The sequence below is a fragment of the Ptychodera flava genome, unplaced genomic scaffold, assembly GCF_041260155.1.
Source record: "Ptychodera flava strain L36383 unplaced genomic scaffold, AS_Pfla_20210202 Scaffold_72__1_contigs__length_606033_pilon, whole genome shotgun sequence".
In the NCBI taxonomy this organism is placed as follows: Eukaryota; Metazoa; Hemichordata; class Enteropneusta; family Ptychoderidae; genus Ptychodera; species Ptychodera flava.
In genome coordinates, this window is record NW_027248394.1 from 586131 (window position 1) to 606248 (window position 20118).

The 20118-nt window shown below is 34.7% G+C and overlaps 1 protein-coding gene across 7 annotated transcripts in view; it reads right to left on the bottom strand.

Annotated features, from left to right (window-relative positions):
* Positions 1–17477, bottom strand: part of LOC139128830 (synaptotagmin-1-like) — a 42667-nt gene extending 25190 nt beyond the window's left edge. For 2 of the 7 annotated variants that reach the window (XM_070694539.1, XM_070694536.1), the window contains exons 1-2: positions 17340–17477; positions 13956–14057 (exon numbers count right to left, since the gene is read on the bottom strand). The gene's annotated coding sequence lies outside the window, so the exon portion shown is untranslated. Of the gene's footprint in view, positions 1–2396; positions 2602–13012; positions 13062–13955; positions 14058–17339 lie in introns of those variants that run through there. The other 5 variants (XM_070694538.1, XM_070694541.1, XM_070694540.1 and 2 more) reach the window with 5 other exon arrangements.
* Positions 17478–20118: the final 2641 nt, after the last annotated feature.

The following is a 20118-nucleotide window of genomic DNA, read 5'->3' on the forward strand; positions in this document are numbered from 1 at the left end:
ATTCTATTCCACTCTATATATCACATTTCTGTCCCATGAAATAAAGCACAGTTTCTCACTGTTTCATTTTTAAAATGTATGTGCATGTACATAGTAGAAAGTTTAAATATATTGGGTGCCAAAGGAACAGATTTTTTAAAGAAAAATTGTGATGTTTGAATTTTTGTTTAAATCATTTTGAAAACAATGTAAACTTGACATTTATCTTTTCATTTACTTAAAAATTAACAATCTACTGGATTTCATTTCAAGAACATTCATTTTTTTCAATGTATCCAATACTTGAAAGTGCTGCATAAATGTTTTCTTCAAAAGTATAAATCACAAGGCAATCCCTACCTAAAATAATGTGGGACTGGTTTTAATATTCACACTGATCCATGAAATGACAGTACATGTATCAACAAATATCTTAACTTCACTTATAAAGCTGTGAATTACTGCGAGTTTTTGTGATTGAAACATTTTACACAGTTTTAAAGTTTATGGAAATCTGACAGTTGTACCTGTTGGCTCATCAAAAAACAGGGAAGCATATGGCTAACAGCTTTGTTATCTACAATCATGTGACTAGACTGTCTGAATTCAAGTAGTGCTGTACAATTGCCCTCAATGTCCAAATATGACTGACACATGTGTATACAACCTGGTAAATATTGTATGAACATGAAATATTGACGTACCACATCATAGGTAACTATTTGAGCCGTAATGTACACACTGACCTACCACTGTAACAACTGAAATTTACAGTGTATCTGGGTCATTTTAGCAATATGTTACTGGTATTTGTAACATGAAACGTGTATTTTGAACAGTTTGACAATTATTTGCTTTGAAAGGATGTTTGCAAATGTTAAAGTTTCCATTGTATGAGAAAGGAAAGACAAATAAAGGTCTTGTCATTATTATAGAAAAGCGTTTCTAACTCTCTTTTTTAATATTTTGAAAATACTAACAATCAATATTTTCTGTAACAAGAAATGTGTTGTATAAACCGTGACTGACACAGCATATTTTTAAAATTCATTTCTACAACAAAGTTTAAGAAAATGTCAATTTAAAGATAAAAGTTTCCTAATGTTGTCAACGTAATCCTAAAAGGAGACTTCAACTTTCACTTATAATATCCTTGAGACAATCATAAATTATCATATATTTATCAGCATTGTGAGAAACAATCACAAAGGTTGTCTTAAATCCTCCAGAAAATATTTGTGAATTTGCAATGAAAAACTGGCCAGTACTACTACCGGTACAACTTAAATCCAACAATTTCCAATGATGGAATGATTTGACGACAAGCTGGCAATGGAAGGATCCTGAAAGAACTGAAAGGCACTCCCATCAAAATACATTTACACTGTTCAAACAACAACATGGTTATTATAGATTGTAAAACTCCATTATAAATGCCAACATTTAATGTATAACTTATGATAGACAAAAAATCTTTATTTTACTCTCCCTAAATCTGTGAGAAAAAAAAATTTTTAAATGCTGCTGGTTTTAAAAGAAAAAGAAAAAATATTGATTGGAATGTTTCTTTGTTAAAAGCTCTTACATGCCAGGAAGGCAAATGGACAGTAATGTTGACCTAATAATGTTATTAAAGCACCACTATGATATTACTTGAATTGACGCTGTTTTCCTTGCCCAATGTGACGATGAACATTCATTGTTATGTGATCAAATCCTAATATTTACAAAGCAATGCCAAACAGTGTCATAAACTAAGACACAATTGAGGTAATGGTGTCTCTTAAATACACAGAGCTTTGAAAACCAAAGTAGCTGGAGATTATTTCAATATTTGAGAAGTCATGGAAACAATGTTGAGAAATCTTAAGATTACGATTATTGATGCAAAACATTTTAGCATTTAATCAACATTAACACAGAAATTAAAATGTCACTGTGTTAGTGTGTAGTATCATACATAAAAACTATTTATTTGCAATTGTTTCATATTTTCAAATGATGGTAATTTAGTATTCAAGAACTGTGAAATATAAACAATCCCGTATTTAACCATGCAACATTTGCAAAATTTAATCAGAAAGCTGTATTTGGATGATAATTGGAAAACTATGTCATGATAGGATTGTACTATTCAATAGTGAATGAAAATCCCCATTGATGGACCCACACTGGATAATTACCTGAAAATAAAACACTAATACTGGCTAAAATTTCACATCCAAATCCGATGAAATTCAATGCAAATAACACTGAAATGTTTTCTAGTATTTTCTGCAGTGCAGTTCACATTACACCTCTGGGAAAACACGTCATCGCCAGCAATGCAGGACTGGATCACATGAAAACGACACACGGTGGAAAAAATAATCAATATTGAACTGCGTGGCTCCTCAATTACACCGTAGCTATCTTACCTTAGAAAGGATGAAGAAAAAGGAAAAACAGATCCAATTTGCTTCCAAGCTTTAAGTAGACTTCAGACCACATGTAGGGCATGTCCTTCCCGCCAATATCTCCACAAATACTTATTTCGGTCCATGGAAAAAATTATGAAAAAGTACTGGGAAATGGCGGACACCAGTCAATATCCTTTCAGTTCATAATATATTCATGTTGGGTACAAAAACGACAGCATTACTTAGCTGGGTGATACCATTATGGAAATAGAGGGGTGGGGAGATCTAGATAAGTGGGATTTATTAAATAAGCTTTGGTAAATGTCTTGAAATTGGAGAAAAATTTAGGCTACTGCAAGAGCACAGCTGTATTTTTTTCAAGAAAATAAAATTCAGTTTGAAAGATACAGAAATTGCATAACAACTCAATACTGATTTAGCATCATTAAAAATTTATGTGGTTTGAATTCTATTCTCTGCTTGTACAATTTTACCAACTACAAAAATAACTGGATTATGTAATGACTGCTATCTATCATTTCCTATATAATTATCAAAATTTATTCTAAAATTTGAATGCATAACACAATCATTGCTACAAACATTTTACACGTTAAATCTTACAATCCCTGTGTAAGGAATGGTATGTCTGAAACACTGCTGATCAATATGCAATTATGGTGGTCAACCATGACAACCATGGAAGATTCCATTTTTAGTTGAAGGTGCCATCATCTGTTTTGACAAGCGCTGTGATGACACAGGTAGTAATGTACCACAGACTATTTTGACACTCACTTGACAACATTTACAACACGATAACAAATTATACATCTCTTAACGTTCATGTTGGTAAATTAAATTAACCCCTCTCTTGCATAACTAAACCAACCCCTTGCCAAATGGATGAGACCAAGCAGGAAGAGAGAATTCTAAAGCAACAATGACGTCAATACTGAAAATCAATGCACATTTATAATTTATTCCACAACTGCTTTTTATAGAATGTATTCCTCTCACACACTGAACACAAAAATTTCAACAAAATAAAAAGGGATAATCTAGTATAGTTTTCAAAGAATTTTATTTTCCTGAATATTTCATATTCATTGCATAATTTATATCAGAGATACTGTTAATGCTAGGTTATAATTTGCAGGAATATTTTCACCTGATTTTAGTCAATTCATTTATTATATATAAGTCAGATGCCTGTTCACTCTATACCAAACTGATGGCACAATATTTTTCACAACATGAATTTTTAAATCCAAAGTCTGGCTCACTGTTTAAGTCCTGTCAAACATTTCAGATCTAAATTCTGTGAAATACATGTACGTCACTGTGAAATGAAATGACACTGTTTGATGAGTTTCAAAGATTGATAAATCATTGCTCACACATGCACAAATAAAGAGATTATGTAGTGTACAGGATTATCAATAACAATAGATGGTTCTGTACGGTATGTTGTCCACACTCCACTTTTCAACAGAAACATTCACTACACTTTTGAATTTGCCATGATGAAATGTTCAGACACCAGAGAGGAATTTGAAATTCCGATTCACGGAGCAATCCTGTTATCTGCTCTGAGTATGGGTGAAAAATTTGTAAAACTAACCAGACTTAATAAATGGTGATTCACATCCTCTACGTTTATTTGAGGGGATGCGGATGTTTTGTAATTTGAAAAAAATGAAAGATTCAGAAATGAAAAAATATATAATTAATTTTGGTGTGTAAACAACAAACACCTTGAAACCACCTCAGTAACATTAAATAATTCTTGCAAATCATTTGTGAGGCAATCAACAAGGGGAGAGGAAATAGCCGACAATTGGCTTTGTGAAAAAGGACAACCTTGAGTGGTCATTGTGAAGTGAGTGAGACAATCACATCCAGATATGATTGGAATCCATGGATGAATTAGCATTGTATTGCAATGATATGAAAAACCAGTGACAGTACACACACACCGTTGTGCCTGTGATTCTGAATTAAAATAAAATTTGAAATTATTAATATATATAACACTCGTCATTAGCTGTTTCTCTTTGCTAAACATAATTGTAAAGAGGGCAATATTACATGAATTACAAAAATGCAATCTGTAATATCTGAGTGACAAATCTTATCATGGAGGAAATTTTCAAGATATTCATTTGAATGGAAAGACATGACTCCATGATGTTTTTAACAGTGCAGTTTAAATTTTCTTTTGATCTGATCCAAATCATGCAGAATGTTTTTTTCTTTGAAGGAATAAACCTCAAAAATTAGCTTGAAAATTGATTGAGAAATTGATTGTTACTGTTGAAAGAACTAGCTAGGTCTTTTTTATGTTTCTATTGAACAACCAGCAGTAAGAAGTTGCTAATTATCAGTGTATACCTTATAACAGTGTACTCGCTTTCCAATAGCTTAAACAAGGAATTCAAATTGATCACAGCTAGAAAAAACAAAACCACATGCAGAAATATGTGTATTTCCATCCATTTGTACACGAGGGTTTGTTTGTACCGTCACCATCACGTGATATTTTAGGTGTACCGAGTTTGTAAAACACACTGTGTTCAGAGTAGAACCATTGGTAAGTGGATGCTTTATTACAGAATTCAATTGAAAAAAAAACTTCTGCACCTGAAGAGTGGAAAATATCACAATATTGCCTGGTAAAGAAAAGCCAGATGATGATGTAAAATGCTGCAATGCTGATAATAAAGACTGGAAAGATGAGAGATAATACACGTATCAGCTATGGGTCTGTATCTACAATGATACTCATAGATGTGTCAAACAAACCATTGACTCATATTACCACACTCTGTCTACATTTAGAATTTTCTATTATCTAGTCTAATGAAGATGTTACCGTTCTCCCCAATATCCATCTTAAATTTCATTAAAGTCAGCCACAAATATTAATAATTGATAATTCACTTTGATATCAAATGAATGGGCAATAATACTAACCAATCAGCTTTATGTGATGTAAATGTCATCAGAATTTTTCAATTATGTTGCATCACTACACACAGACTGACTCATAGAATTTTGATCACACAAACCTACGCACTAAATTTCACTTTTTCTGAAACAAACAAAATATCACTCCAAGAAAAGTTATTGCTCTTCTTTGGAGTAGCTGTCACTTTTTATATTTTTTGAGGATTTTTGTTCTGACAAAAATGTCTGTTTGTAGGATATATACGGTACAAGTAGTTTCTTGTCATACTCTCACACCATGTTGAAATGCCAAATTAGTGTTTGACTTGACCAAATGTGTACCGGTGTGTGTATTGTCAAATGCAGACAACAGAACAGAAGACCAGACTACTCATAGAATTTGTTTGTCTACGACAACGTTGACAGACATATCCACAAATTTTTAATGTTTCAGAAGAAATCCAAAAACCAATCCCATCAACTGAGTTTCATACCATTGGATAGCTTTGAAAATATTTGTTTGATAGGATTTGGTGTAATAAAGTATTTTGGTGATTGATTGATTGATTGAATGAAAGTAGCCATTTCATAGCAAATTCCATTATAAAGACCAGACAATGTGGCGTACAGTTGCATGTATGCAACTCAATGGGTTAATGGTGATATGTAAATGATCCCATAGCCCCAAACGCCTTAAACCGATCAGTTCATATGTCTCCATTTGGCAGTTCAAATCAAAACAATATCATTCTAATCAATATGCTGGTACTGCTGTGCATATGACCATAGCATATTCATGTTTATGTGAAGTGTACATGTTGAGTTGAAGACAAAGAAAGCTGAAAACTTTGATTTCCACCCAGAATGAACCTCATTGTGTCACAAACAAGCAGTAGTTAATTCACTGACATTAGCCAGTCACTATTAACAACAGCCATATTGATGATAAAATGCAACCTTGTCCACTGATAGCTACGCATTAAGGATAATCTATTTGGATTTGATACAGCAGTGAACTCTTGGCCTTCTCAATAACCTTGTTATTGTTTTGTAAATGTTGAGTCAGCTTAATAGAAGGTCATTAACATTATCAAGACATCAAAATATTGAATTTTGAACATTTTTATAAGGCTAAATGCTCATAATTTTCATATTAAAAGAAGTATTGAAATAAATTTATTTCATGATCTCATTTGATTGGGCATAACAATCATAGCATGACATTTGTGTTATGTACTGTTTTGTCACTGAATCAGCATGTTACCGGTAGATCAGTTTTCCATCCTACAAATTGTAGTCAATTTTTTCGAAACTTTTCTTATCTACTAGTAGTACTACTTGTGGGGGCTCATCTAAACTCTTGCAGAGAGACAGATTTTCACAATCTCAGTTTTTTGAAAATCAAAAATTTTATTTTAGAGTTAACACAGGGACAGCAGTCATTTTGAATTTGAAATGCCGAAATATTGGGCAAATTCTTTTATACCGTAGTACCAAACTTTGCATTTTGATCCCTGTTTTTTTCTTGATTTAGAAAGAGATTGGTTGGAAGTATTATTGAGGAAAATTTGAGCAGAATTTCAAGTATTTTACTTACCAGACACACACTACCTTTAACAGATTTAACGACCTAACAACGACAATAGCTCCAATCAAGGTGTGTCAGCTCAAAAGCCACTCTAATTTCACTCCATTGTCACAATAACACAAAGAAATGCTTGTCATGCATGAAGTTCAAGTTCATTTCTATTATTATACAGCCATACTATAGGACACTTCTGACCCTGATGGTTGAAATCAAAACCAGAGACAAAGTTCCCTAACAGGGGCACTATCTTACAATGTATCAGATTTTAAAACATTTGCATCTTCATAAAACTTGGAACATTAGAAACACGCTGTGAGCTACATCTGTCATTGTTTATCATTTTATCAGTGGCAGTTGTTTTATCATGGAAGGACAGATGGAAAATACCATATGAGTGCTATTCATTCACTATGACAGAAATATCTAAAGCTTGCACACTGAGAGTGAGCCATATGGTAAAAATTATTCAATAAATGTGTCTGTACCTGTACAATAAGCTGGAAGGAGTTGAATGACGAAATACCAAAACAAGTTTGAGTTTTTTTGTTTAAAATATTACCAGGGTATTTGGTATGCATGTAAATAAATGAAGATGTAAATACATGTGCCTTCTAATTCAAAACCTTTCTCAAATTCTGAATCTATTTCAAATTTCAGGTCTTACCATTGACTCTAAACTCCAAAATTAAATTCATCCAAGCTATCAATCACTGTATCTCTAGAAAAATCTCTGTATTTCTGGAATATGGAGCTATGTAAACTGTTGGCACATCTTAAAATCATTCACACTTGCAACTAAGTCACTATTAGTCATTTTTCATTATCAAGTTTGTTCTAGAAATGTTGAAATTGTCAGGCAGTCCAAAAGGAACGAATCTGACCCAAAGGTCAAAGGTCACAAGTGATGTTGGTTGTGTCTGTGTTAAATGGTTTAGAAATTGTTCAGAGCAATCTGTTTAGTTGTTTTCTGAAATATCAATTTATCTTGTGATGTGTTCTACACCACATATCGGACTGGAGGCTTCAATTATCTGGATGTAAAATGAATGCAATGGATGTGTTGTCAGTTATTGCTATGGGACAAAACTGTTGATTTCACTAGCATATTTTCACCCATGTTGCTTGCGGTTGAATTCTGGCAAATATAACAAACAGATAAAGAGGGACAAAACTGAAATTTTTTAGGTATTTTCATTGTAGTTCACACGAATGGCTGTCATGTTGCAGTTGTAAGAAAAACATCCTGGAGTGATAAAATACTTTTTATCATGTTTACTGGAAATCCAGTGACTGTGCTTGCGTCATATTTCCTAGAATTTGATGAGAACCAGTGGATTAATGAGTAGTGTTGGTTTTCAAGAATTAATTAATTTACCGGTACATGATGGAAAAAACAAAAAAATCCGGTGAGAGCTATTTCATCAGGATAGCAGAGGCATTGCCATAGCAACTTTGCATTGACGTCATTTTATGGCACAGGTTGGACCATATTGGTGGTGACATATTGCATCTACCATATACCTATCAAACTAAGTCCATACAGGGTTATAATCCTCAAAAAATTGAAATTAGACCAAATTTGACACGGTGAGCTGATGTGACTGCAGAGGAATTAAAGCTATGAATGTCGCTGTACTGCAAAGTAAAGTGTTCCAGACTGACTGACCGACCCTGCTAGCTAGCTAACTGGACAGATCATGTTGCACAAATGCTGATCATTATTATACCAGGTTCTAAACAAGGGCATTGTGAAGGATGGGCCACTCTTTTTTTAGCAAACTATTCATATGTTAATAACTAAACGAAAGAATATATTTTCCACAACCATTAATGGTTATGTAAATTATACTATTGTTATGTAAATTGATCACCTCTCCCTGATTTTCCAATCTGTGGAAAGCACTGCTATACATCATCAGTTCTGATTTTCACCTTCCTTAAAATTTAAATCTTCAGTTAGCCAGGTTTTACTGCTACATGATGCACCACAACTTTGATGTCTACATTCAAATATTTCACAAACACCTCCTTAAATTTATTCACAACAGCGTAGCTTTTATCCTACAATCTATGACAGCTTGCTGAAATTCATTCCTTCAATTTACTCTATTTTAAGCTCCTAGTTTTGAGGCAAGTCTGAACCTACACATAAATAACTCTTATTTATACAATAATATTATATAGGGCTCAGCCCTTGGTGTCGCGCCAGAGGTTAAGATTGGCAACGTTATTTGTATTGATTCATGATAAACTGTAATTGTTACTTCATAAACGTTTATATGACAACTATGCCCAGTTTTTTCCCTCTGATGAAAGCAGTTCACGTACGTACACGACGTCAAACCCTGCAGCAGGGCAGGTATAGATTTTCTGTAGCGTGTAAAAATTTTGGACAAAAATTGGCAATTTTTACAATGATAACAGCCTATTGCGTTAAACAAGGGACGTATTATGCAATCATTATCATTGCAATGGTAACCGCACTGCCCACCTTCCACTTGCAAGCTGAAAACTATAGCGTTCCGTCTAAAAACTGGCAATTTTTGAATCTAATTATTGACACAGGGGGCGCTCTTCTATAATTCAATCCCAGCATTCTTTGCGTATGCCACCGTTCATATGCACGACAGTTTTCTCCCTTTATCTATATTAACGATATTTTGTATCAGCGACAAGGTGCATAATAACATTTATTGGCTAATAAAAGACGTATATTTTATAAAAGGCATGTTATATAATGGTAATTTGTTTCGTATTTGTTTATTTACGAGTACTCAAAAAAAAAACATGGCGGCGCCCATGAAAGAAGGGTACACTTCCGGTTACTCGCATAGTACATTATGAATAAGCGCATGCGTAGTCAGTAAGCCGCTGGCGCGACTATTAGTACATGTGGCAAGACTGAATATCACTGTGCTCACACTTAGCTATTTCACAAATCAACATACCGGTATTCCTACACAAGCCAGTTGCTCAACAAAGCTATGAGAGTACGTGTCCAAAAGAAAACCAAACAGTTTTCATGACAGGTCCTGTATCTGGTGTTCTCTAGACACACCCATCACTTTGTCATTAGTGTTACTGAAAATCCACATCTGTATTCCAATGGGATTTTGTGATGTATAAAATGGAACTGTCAGAGTGTGAGCTATTTGGTATTAAAGTCAAGTATATACAATAAATTTGTTAGCCAGAAGCAATCATGGCTTTCTGTCAACTGTAATTTTTCAGAGATGTACCCTGGGTTCATAGAGATAAATTGTGTATCTTTGCTCATTTATTACTGGTCTATGAAACGTAAAACAAAGCTGGTTCACTTGTTAATATTTCAATAATATTTGAAGCCAATACATTGGTATGTCAGTCGGCCAATATTATTTGGACACAGCCTCAGAAAATTCACAAATCTTTTGTACTGGTATATTAATTCTTGCTGTAATTTGGTCAAATCCATCAGAATTTCAGGATTGGTGACACTTTGCTAATAGGTACATACAGCCACTATGAGATGAAAACAGCTGTCAGTCATAGCCTGGTAAACAAAAGATTCAATCTATAAAGTTACACTGTATGTGTGTTATTGCTGTACAGTTCATAATCAATGAATTGTTACAAGGTAATTACAGTATGTGACTTTTCATTTCCTGGATTAACGGATCAGATGTCAAAACATCTACCATTCCTGGATTAACGGATCAGATGTCAACACATCTACCATTCCTGGATTAATGGATCAGATATCAAAACATCTACCATTCCTGGATTAACGGATCAGATGTCAACACATCTACCATTCCTGGATTAACAGATCAGATGTCAACACATCTACCATTCCTGGATTAATGGATCAGATATCAAAACATCTACCATTCCTGGATTAACGGATCAGATGTCAACACATCTACCATTCCTGGATTAACAGATCAGATGTCAACACATCTACCATTCCTGGATTAATGGATCAGATATCAAAACATCTACCATTCGGGATTAATGGATCAGATGTCATAACATCTACCATTCCTGGATTAATGGATCAGATGTCAAAACATCTACCATTCGGGATTAACGGATCAGATGTCAACACATCTACCATTCCTGTGTTCTAGATAAATAAGATCACTGAATCACTGTGACTATGTTCACAGTTTGCATATTAAATCTGCAGTCACCCCTATTTATCTCTACAAATACGGTGCACAGTACTGTAAATTTCCCATAATTCATTGCGATTTGTATCCTCAGAGATTCCCCAGAGAAGTCTACCAGGTCTCCCATGTGTAGACAAATTCATAGACTAGTTGTAAAATTCTGAAAACGTACTTTTAAGGACACCATTCTTCTCAATTCTCATTTTAAATGATTTGGAAAATTATGCAAGATTGAGAGAGGAGATAGCATTTTTGTAAAATTTTCCACTGATTGTGTCTTCAGCCATACAGAATAATGTGATGGAAAGTAGGGAGACCAGTTGCACCTGTTTTTTGAAACAAAAGGATATTGATTTTTTCCAATGGAAATGACAAAAGAAATTTGCATTCTAAGTTTTCTCAGAGAATGACCCCTTCAGTTCGTCATAACTTGCCGCCTTAAAAGTATGGCATTTGTAGTACCTCATAACATGACTTCCATGATTGTTTAATGGCTATTTTGAAACTTTTGCTGAAATTTCTAAACGTACTTTTACTGGATATTATTTAACAATTATTCTGATGCTGAACATTAGTGCTTACATGCAGAACTGAAGAAGTTTTTAGAAAAGTAACCTTCATGGATACAAATCAAAGAGAATTGTGGGTAATTTATTGTACTGTGCGGTGTATACAGCCAAGCACAGACAGTGGGGGGAGGGGGGGGGGGCAACCATGGTGGTGAAAGGAACAGTGGACACGGATGGCTTTATTAGGTTCATCAGAATTTTATTCAGTGGGCCTTCACTTTAGAATAGTTCTACTTTGAAATTTGAAACTAGCATACTACTACATCTTGCAATTGTTTAGTATTGGGTAAATGAGCCAGTACTTTGTAATAGAAGCAGTATTTGGTACATACAGGTAGATGCAATTTATGCTATTTCTATGCTTGCCTGGCATCTGATTGGATGGTGTAAACTTGAGTGTCATAGATATGGAACTTGACATTGTGTGTATCTGCATGCATAATGTGTCCTAATTATGGAGTTTGAGCGTTGAAACACTGTACACAGTGTTGGTCTTGGATTTTATTCTTGTGTAACCATTTAAAGTGTTTATATCCTCTAACTAAATCTCTGGTGTATTTTGCTACTAAACTAAACGGAAAGTTATCATCATATGATCCTTCAAAACAAGAACCACTCAATTCACTCACTGAATAAAATATCTTCTGTAAAATCCTCTCTGAAAAACTTCATGGCAATGTTTTCTGCACATCTGTGCCTTTCATGATTTCTTGCAGTTTTTCAAAAAAAACATGGCTGCTCATCTGCAGTATTTAAACACAACCTGTGACAAACTTAAGCCGTCAAACAGATAAATCCCTAAATATTGCTGCTAATTACAATCCATGTCATTTTGAGAGTTATCAGTATCGGTCATAGCTTTATAAGACTTCTCAGAACAGTAAACAAATTTGAAGGACACAGTAATATAAATAAACTGCAAATTTTTTATTTTGAATTGATACAAAGAAATGACAAACGCCTGACCACATGCACAAGCACGCCTTACCATGTACCTGACCACACACACCACAACCCCTTACCATGTACCTACCCACACACACACCACAGCCCCTTACCATGTACCTAACCACACACACACCACAGCCCCTTACCATGTACCTAACCACACACATACCAGCAGCCCCTTACCATGTACCTGACCACACACACCAGCAGCCCCTTACCATGTACCTGACCACACACACCACACCCCTTACCATGTACCTACCGACACACACACACAGCCCTTACCATGTACCTAACCACACACACACCACAACCCCTTTCCATGTACCTACCCACACACACACCACAGCCCCTTACCATGTACCTAACCACACACACACCACAGCCCCTTACCATGTACCTAACCACACACATACCAGCAGCTCTTACCATATAACCGGATCCTGACCACACACACCAGCAGCCCTCAGCATGAACCCTACGGTAACAGATTTGAATGACCATACTGGTAAACCTCAACCAAATTGCTGTTTACTGATGATGTGGGGATGAAAATGACATCACAACAGTGTGGAAGGTCAAGTGACCAGTTTTGCTACCACTCTTCCATCGCCAGGGTTTTGAGGTCACATAACGATGAAATGACACATTAATAATTTAGGATATTAATTCAAACATTTTATGCTTTCCTGCACTGAGTGTAACATACAGAGTACTAGTAAGGCACTTTGGACACTGTACATAAGACGTACACAGAGACAGCACCATTACTTTTTATTTTGGTAATGAGTCACCTTATCCAAGCTGCCTTGGTGGAGATCAACATAGTTATTGATATTTACAGCAAGAAGTAAAAATTGTCTCTAATTCCAAACTTACCATTTAAGTAAGTGTTCTCTCTGGCAAAGACACTAGAAAAGCTAGACATAATAAATAGACTTCATACACCAGACGATATCACTTTAAGCTATATTCTGACTGCAAAGGTGTGAAATATTTACATAAACACATCCACACACTCTATGAATGGTATGTTTGTACAGACTTGTATGTGCAGACTTGTAAACAAATAACACCCATACACAAACAAGTAAGCAGACAGACACGCATATCGGGATAATACAATCAGTCGTTGGGTTGAAATCCTAACATGCTCAAGTAAATCTGCATGGACATGTTTAAAAGATCAGAAATCTATTATTACTGGAGGCACATAAGATACATGTGCTGAACAGAGACACATGAGATATCGGTATATCAGATCCCATCCCACGCACTGACAGCATAACATACATGCATGTATACACACATATACACAATCCTTTCTTAAAAGCAATGCAAACACACATATCCACAACACACTGCAACTTACCTTGTTATGAACAAGAGTGTCTAGAAAAGCAATTACTGAAACACCCAGCGACAGGGCAAAGCTGTGAATATTCACCAGTCCCTCTTGAGGCCTGACATTTATCTGCAAGAATGGAGAAATACATTGAGAATTAATCATTTCCTATTAAATCGTAATGTTAGATCTTTGTCCATGGTACATCGCGTATATGCACACTGTAGTGAGATTAAATACCCCCTGGATTATGACATTTGCATTTATGAGAAATTTAACAGCTTTTTTTCACATGGTAATCTGTATTTTCAAATTTCTTTTTTATCCCATTTTTTTGTATTTGAAATCTGAAACATTTCAAATCCAGTCAACTTCAGGTGAGAGATGCAGTATTTTATGATTTTGGTTCACCTGGTTTGAATTTCAATGTATTATGTATACACAAAGAACTACATTTCTGGGTAGTGTATTGGTAGCCAGACAGCTTTACACTGTATTAACCCTTTGATGCTGTAATTTTTCCCAACAAAATTTTACTGCAACATTTTATCAATGGTTATGAATTTTTCTGTAAGTATTTTGATGATTTTGGACCAAACGGACATTACATTTCATTGGTACAGGTTTTCATCAAAATTTTGGCAAAAATCTGAAAACAATTTGACTGGCGTACATTTTAAAATACCGTCAATGACGCTGTACCTTCTCTAATGTGTGGCCAGGTCAGGTAATTGGTTGTTGGCATGGAGTTGTTGGTAAATACAGTAGTGATGATGTGTAGGGGCATGAGGTGGGATATGGACCCAAAGAACCCAAAAGATGATTAAATACATCAATCAAAAAAATCTAAGCTACAGTATAAACTGCCTAAAGATAGTTCAATGTGGGAAAAAGTTAAACAATTCAGAAATAAGAATTAACAGTCCAAAATAGTAATGACGCACTTCCTTACTGACCTGAGTGCATGTGAAATACACAACCTGGCATCTGTAAATTAAATGTATACCAAGTGATCATTTCCAGTCACTTTAACTGTTTTTAATGGATTTTCCAAGAGTCCTGTGGAAATGATGAAAAACGCCTATCTGGTCTTGTGTTTGTATAACCTCATGGCTGATAATTGTCATAGTATTGAAAAAAATTGAAAGTGAAGAAATTACTGTTTTTAATAGGCATATTTTCCTTGAAATACATGACCGTGTAAAGAATATATGCTAAAAGTGTTTAAGAGTAAATTTCTTTTCAAAAAATAATTTAATTTGTGACCAAAGGATTTTATTCTTTGAGTTTACAAATTCAAACATTGCAATTTGTTCAATCATCTTGTGCAGTGCAAAATTTATAAAATGACAGAAAAACAAAAAAAATTGGTAGAATTACAGTCTTTGTGATGTAAAATTATGGGTTGACATCACGATAACTGTTAATCTGTTTGAAGTACTAATATACTATAATTTAAAAAAGAAAAATTCATGCAGAAACGGTAAAATATATTGTCAGCAATGTAGTGTTAATTTTGACTTTACATCAAAATTGCCTTTGCTGGATACCAAATATATAGGGCGAAATATCAGCCATGTTCAGCAAAATCCACACAACAGCATTGATTTGCTTATGTTATCCTTGTATGACAGTCAGTACAATATGGAACTTGAACACAACACAGTGAATAAGTATGCTGTAAATGAAATGGTGTGGCTGCATCCACATGCAGCAATAGAAGTGCCTTTGTCTCTCACCCCTCATTTCCAACCTGTCCCATCCCTGAAAAAATAGTTTGGTCTTATATTTATAATGTTAATAATTTCTGTATTTGTTAAAATGTGCGTATCTCAAAAACTTTTGATCATAAACATTTTCATTGTTTTTTATAGCTGACCAATCAGTTAACCTGTTTATTTTGTATATTTGCACATTTTTCCTCAGTATTTGACATTTTCTGAATACCTTCTTATTCAGTTTGTCATTTTCTAAAAGTTTAAATGCTCCATTGTGTGGTCAAGCTTTCCACAAGCATCAAATGTGGTACTTCATATAGGAGGGTCTGCCTCTAGAGGGCGGGCATCATGAACACTCCTGTGTTTGTTGGTTAATTCCTCCACGTAAACTTCTGATTGTACTGTAAACATTGAACATGGCCGACGTCCGATTTTCCTGTCTAAAACTTTCACTCATTTCGTTCATATGACTCTGAAACTCCAGGAAACGATTGGGAAGAAAGGGTTATCTTGAAATATTGAGGTACTCGCCAATATTTTGCAAATTAAATGAGAAAAAATGCAAGGAAAATGCCGACAGGCTTACACAATGACAGTTTTCAGACTCGGAGGCATATTTGATCATCTGCAGATTATGCAACAGGCCCAGATCACGTGAGGCCATGAGGGGATATCCACGCAACTCAGTACCAAACACAAGCGCTCACAGAGTGAGCAAACACAAAGTGAGTACTCCTAACGTCAGCTCAGTAGTCTGTAATAGAATAGTCTGTAAGATGTAGTCAACTAAGAACCTTGGAGAAAGGCTTAACACTGTGGCTATGCCGCGAAGTCCCTTTTGATTTTTGTCATAGCTCAAAATCGTTCTCCCACACCTCAACCTGAGCCATGAACACCCCCACCAGTTTTATGATATGACCCATCACAATGGCATGACGTCAACGGATCTTGACAGACGGAAGTCTTGACAGACGGAAGTTCTTGACAGCAGCATATTGGTTTTCAACTCTAATACCTTCTCTGTCTATAAATAGACACGAGTACTTAAAAATTGACTTCGCGTTTAAAGGGCTAATCATTTAATCTTTACCACCTTGATACAAGAAGTATTACGGTATGTACGTTGTTTTATATCAAAATATTTCAGTCACAAGTCTTGTCCATGATGACAAAAAAATCATCTTTTAATGAATATTTAACCCCATCTTCAAGTGAAAATTTCTGTTTGAAAAAGTCTTACCACCTGTGAGTTACAGCTTATGAAATACAGTCACATTTTCTATAGACACACTATTGAGACAACTTATGTAAAATCTATAATTAGGATAAATGACCTCCAACTGCTCTGAAATCAGGGCATTATTATATGCTAGGAGAACTTACAAATGATGAGCTCAAATACAAGTTATCATCAACTCTCTTGGTTCATATTCCAAGGACGTTTATTTTAGGAACTTCAAATTTCAGAGTGCTCTGCAGTCGATGAAAAAATCATGACACTTTGTACTGGAAATAAAGGCTGAATTTTAACAAGACACACTAGATTACCCTATGCAGGGTAGTAAAGCAGAAACCTTGCTTGCACAGATTAGCAGAATACAGCTGATCAAGGTATATTGAAAGTCTTTGCTATGATGAAAGAGTTGAATGTTGTGATGTTTGATTTGACACATAAGCTGAACAATCTACATACCTGGATGCTGTGTCTGATGTACACTGTTTTACTTTGATCGGTCACTTCTTCAAGTTTGCACAATTTGGAGCCGCTTGTGAAAAGATACTGAAATCAACAAAGAAATCAAAACATATATAATACTACACCCTTGCGGATTTTAAATTGATGCCTGGGCAAGCCACTTCAAGTTCCACTGACACGTTGCAGATCATTCCTAGGGTTCTATAGCTGTGTCACAGTTAGACAATGCAAACACACACCACCCTGAGCCCTTCTAAGTCCATACACATGTTGGCAAACATCCCACTTGAACTGTCAAAACCACTTATTATCTAGTTCACCCCTAATTCTGTATGGAATAATCTACCTAAAAAAGTGAATAGTAAATTAATAGGGATTAACTAGATGGGATTTCCACTAGCATCTGGCATGTAGGATGAATTGTTTTAATTTAATTTGTATTTCAAATGGGTGAAACACCTGAACTCTTGAAAAGTACAAAAACTAAAATCTAAAAGTTTTAAAATATGCAAGCTATGTACCGAATAGATCAATGAATGTTTGGACAACATTGAAAGATAGACCAGTGCAAAACTGCACAATTCAATTGAAAATGGAGGGTTCTATGTTTTGTGAGTCTTTCAAATAACATCAATGTGGTCAGTGTTTTTGTTAAGGGCGGTAAGTAGGTAAATGTTACCGGGGTTCCCCAGTCATTTTACCGGGTTCCCCTTGGTATATCAATGCAATCAATAGAGGGACAGCAGCAATGTTACCAGGTTCCCAAATCATTTACCAATATTCCCCAACCTTAGCAAAAACACTGGTGGTACTATTGTCACCACTGTGTACAACGGAAGTTGGTATAGCTTTTTAAAGAAATAGGTCTGAATACTCTAGCTCCATAGATCCGGTTTCAAAGAATGAAATAGCTGCTGCTTCATGTTGTTCTTTGGAGGTAAATGTCTAAAGATTTTCAAAGGTGTGAAAGAAAAGTCTTGAAAATAAATGATCTGTGGTCAAAAATCTGTCTGACATGTGACTCAGTCTGAAAACCTGATTATTTATCAAAAACCTGATTATTTATCAAATCCGCAAAAACCACCATGCCATATTTACAGAAAATGACATCGAGAATGACACAAAACTTTGAAAAATTTTCTCAATCTTCTTGTGAAGTTTTAAAGTTTGAATTTGGTGAGAGACTTACACCTTCTCTAGTTCATTATACCACTGCTGTAAATTTGACCTGAAAAAATAATTAGTAAGTTCAAAATAGTAAATACTTTAAAATACAGAAGTTGAAAATAAAAAATATCTTAATTTCAAATTCAATTTCTTTCAATTAGTCATATTCAGTGGTTTATCTAAATCATAGCATGGCTGATCTCCATGTGGAGAATATCGGTAGATGAGTTATGTACAGAATGATTTTAACTGGTCAAATCTGTGAACTTGTGGTTTCATACAAAAAGAACGAGGACAAACTTCTACACAAATTAAAACTTGCTCAGTGTTTCCAGATTTTTTTCTTAAACTCAAGTACTGCACAAAACATGTTGTGTTATTTTGTTTGTTACCATGGAGATGAGGTTTAAGATGTCTTGAAACCCTATCATGCATAACAAAACACACAAATCTTGAAGTGGGTGTCGCTTTTCAATCAAAAGTAGCATGGATTTGTATCATGTGACCTAAGTCATGACTCACCTCCACAGTGTGTGTATTCATAAAACTAATCCTGGTTTCTATGCCTGAACACTATAATACATGTAGTATACCAGTATACGGGTGTATCTGGTAAGTTGCCTTAAATTGTGGAAGTCAGACCTGAAGAAAAAAGTATTTGTTTGTCTTCAACATGCACAGTATGGCTTGTCATATTGTTCATCTTTTTTTTTTCAAATATACATGTATTTGGATAAATACAAACATATTTATTGGCAGTGTGCTACCAATGGCAGATAAAAACTGTCCTTAGAATTGAATCTATGGACATCAACTACTAGTAAATTATAGATCTAATTCTAAGTCATAAAACACTGACTGGTAAATAATTACAAATTTCTTGGCAGTAAAGTACTACCGGTATAAACAATCAAATCATAGGTGGAATTTTTATGTTACTGCTTGTTGTACACAACAAATTTGATATTTCAAGGACGATTACTTTCATGTACAGAATGCAGAAATAATTAGTATTGCATCAACTTTCACCATAGAAGTTTTAATGAGATGAGTTGGTGCTCCATGCATAATATTACCACTGTTTGAGTTCTTGAATGTAGAAGTGAGCCGAAGGCAAAATTTATCACAGGTTAGAGTGCTCACTAGCTGATGCAATACTTACAAACCATACAATGAGTTAAACTTTCTAACTTCTGAACTGCATATACAAAAGGCAGCAAAATTGTCAATAATGACATTGAAATTTTGTCTTTCCACACTCTGAATTTCGGCATATTTATTTGTCTTTTTGATTCAGTTTAATATTTGGTTTAAATGATCATTAAAAAATTAATTAACAAAAAACTGAAAATATAAATCAGGACACTCAGAGAAGCAAACGAGGTAAAATTCACTAATTCAGGTATAATTTTCCACACACTGAGCTCTAACAGCACAGACCAGAACATTAAGTTCTCTGATAACAAGGGTAATTTATTTTTCATAATCAATATTTTTTTTGCCGGATAATTATCTTCCTCTTTGTTTGATAATTAATTCTACTTATATCCAGTCACCTGAAGGCCATATTCAAATGAGTTGTAATTACTGAATCTAAACAGTGAGGCCC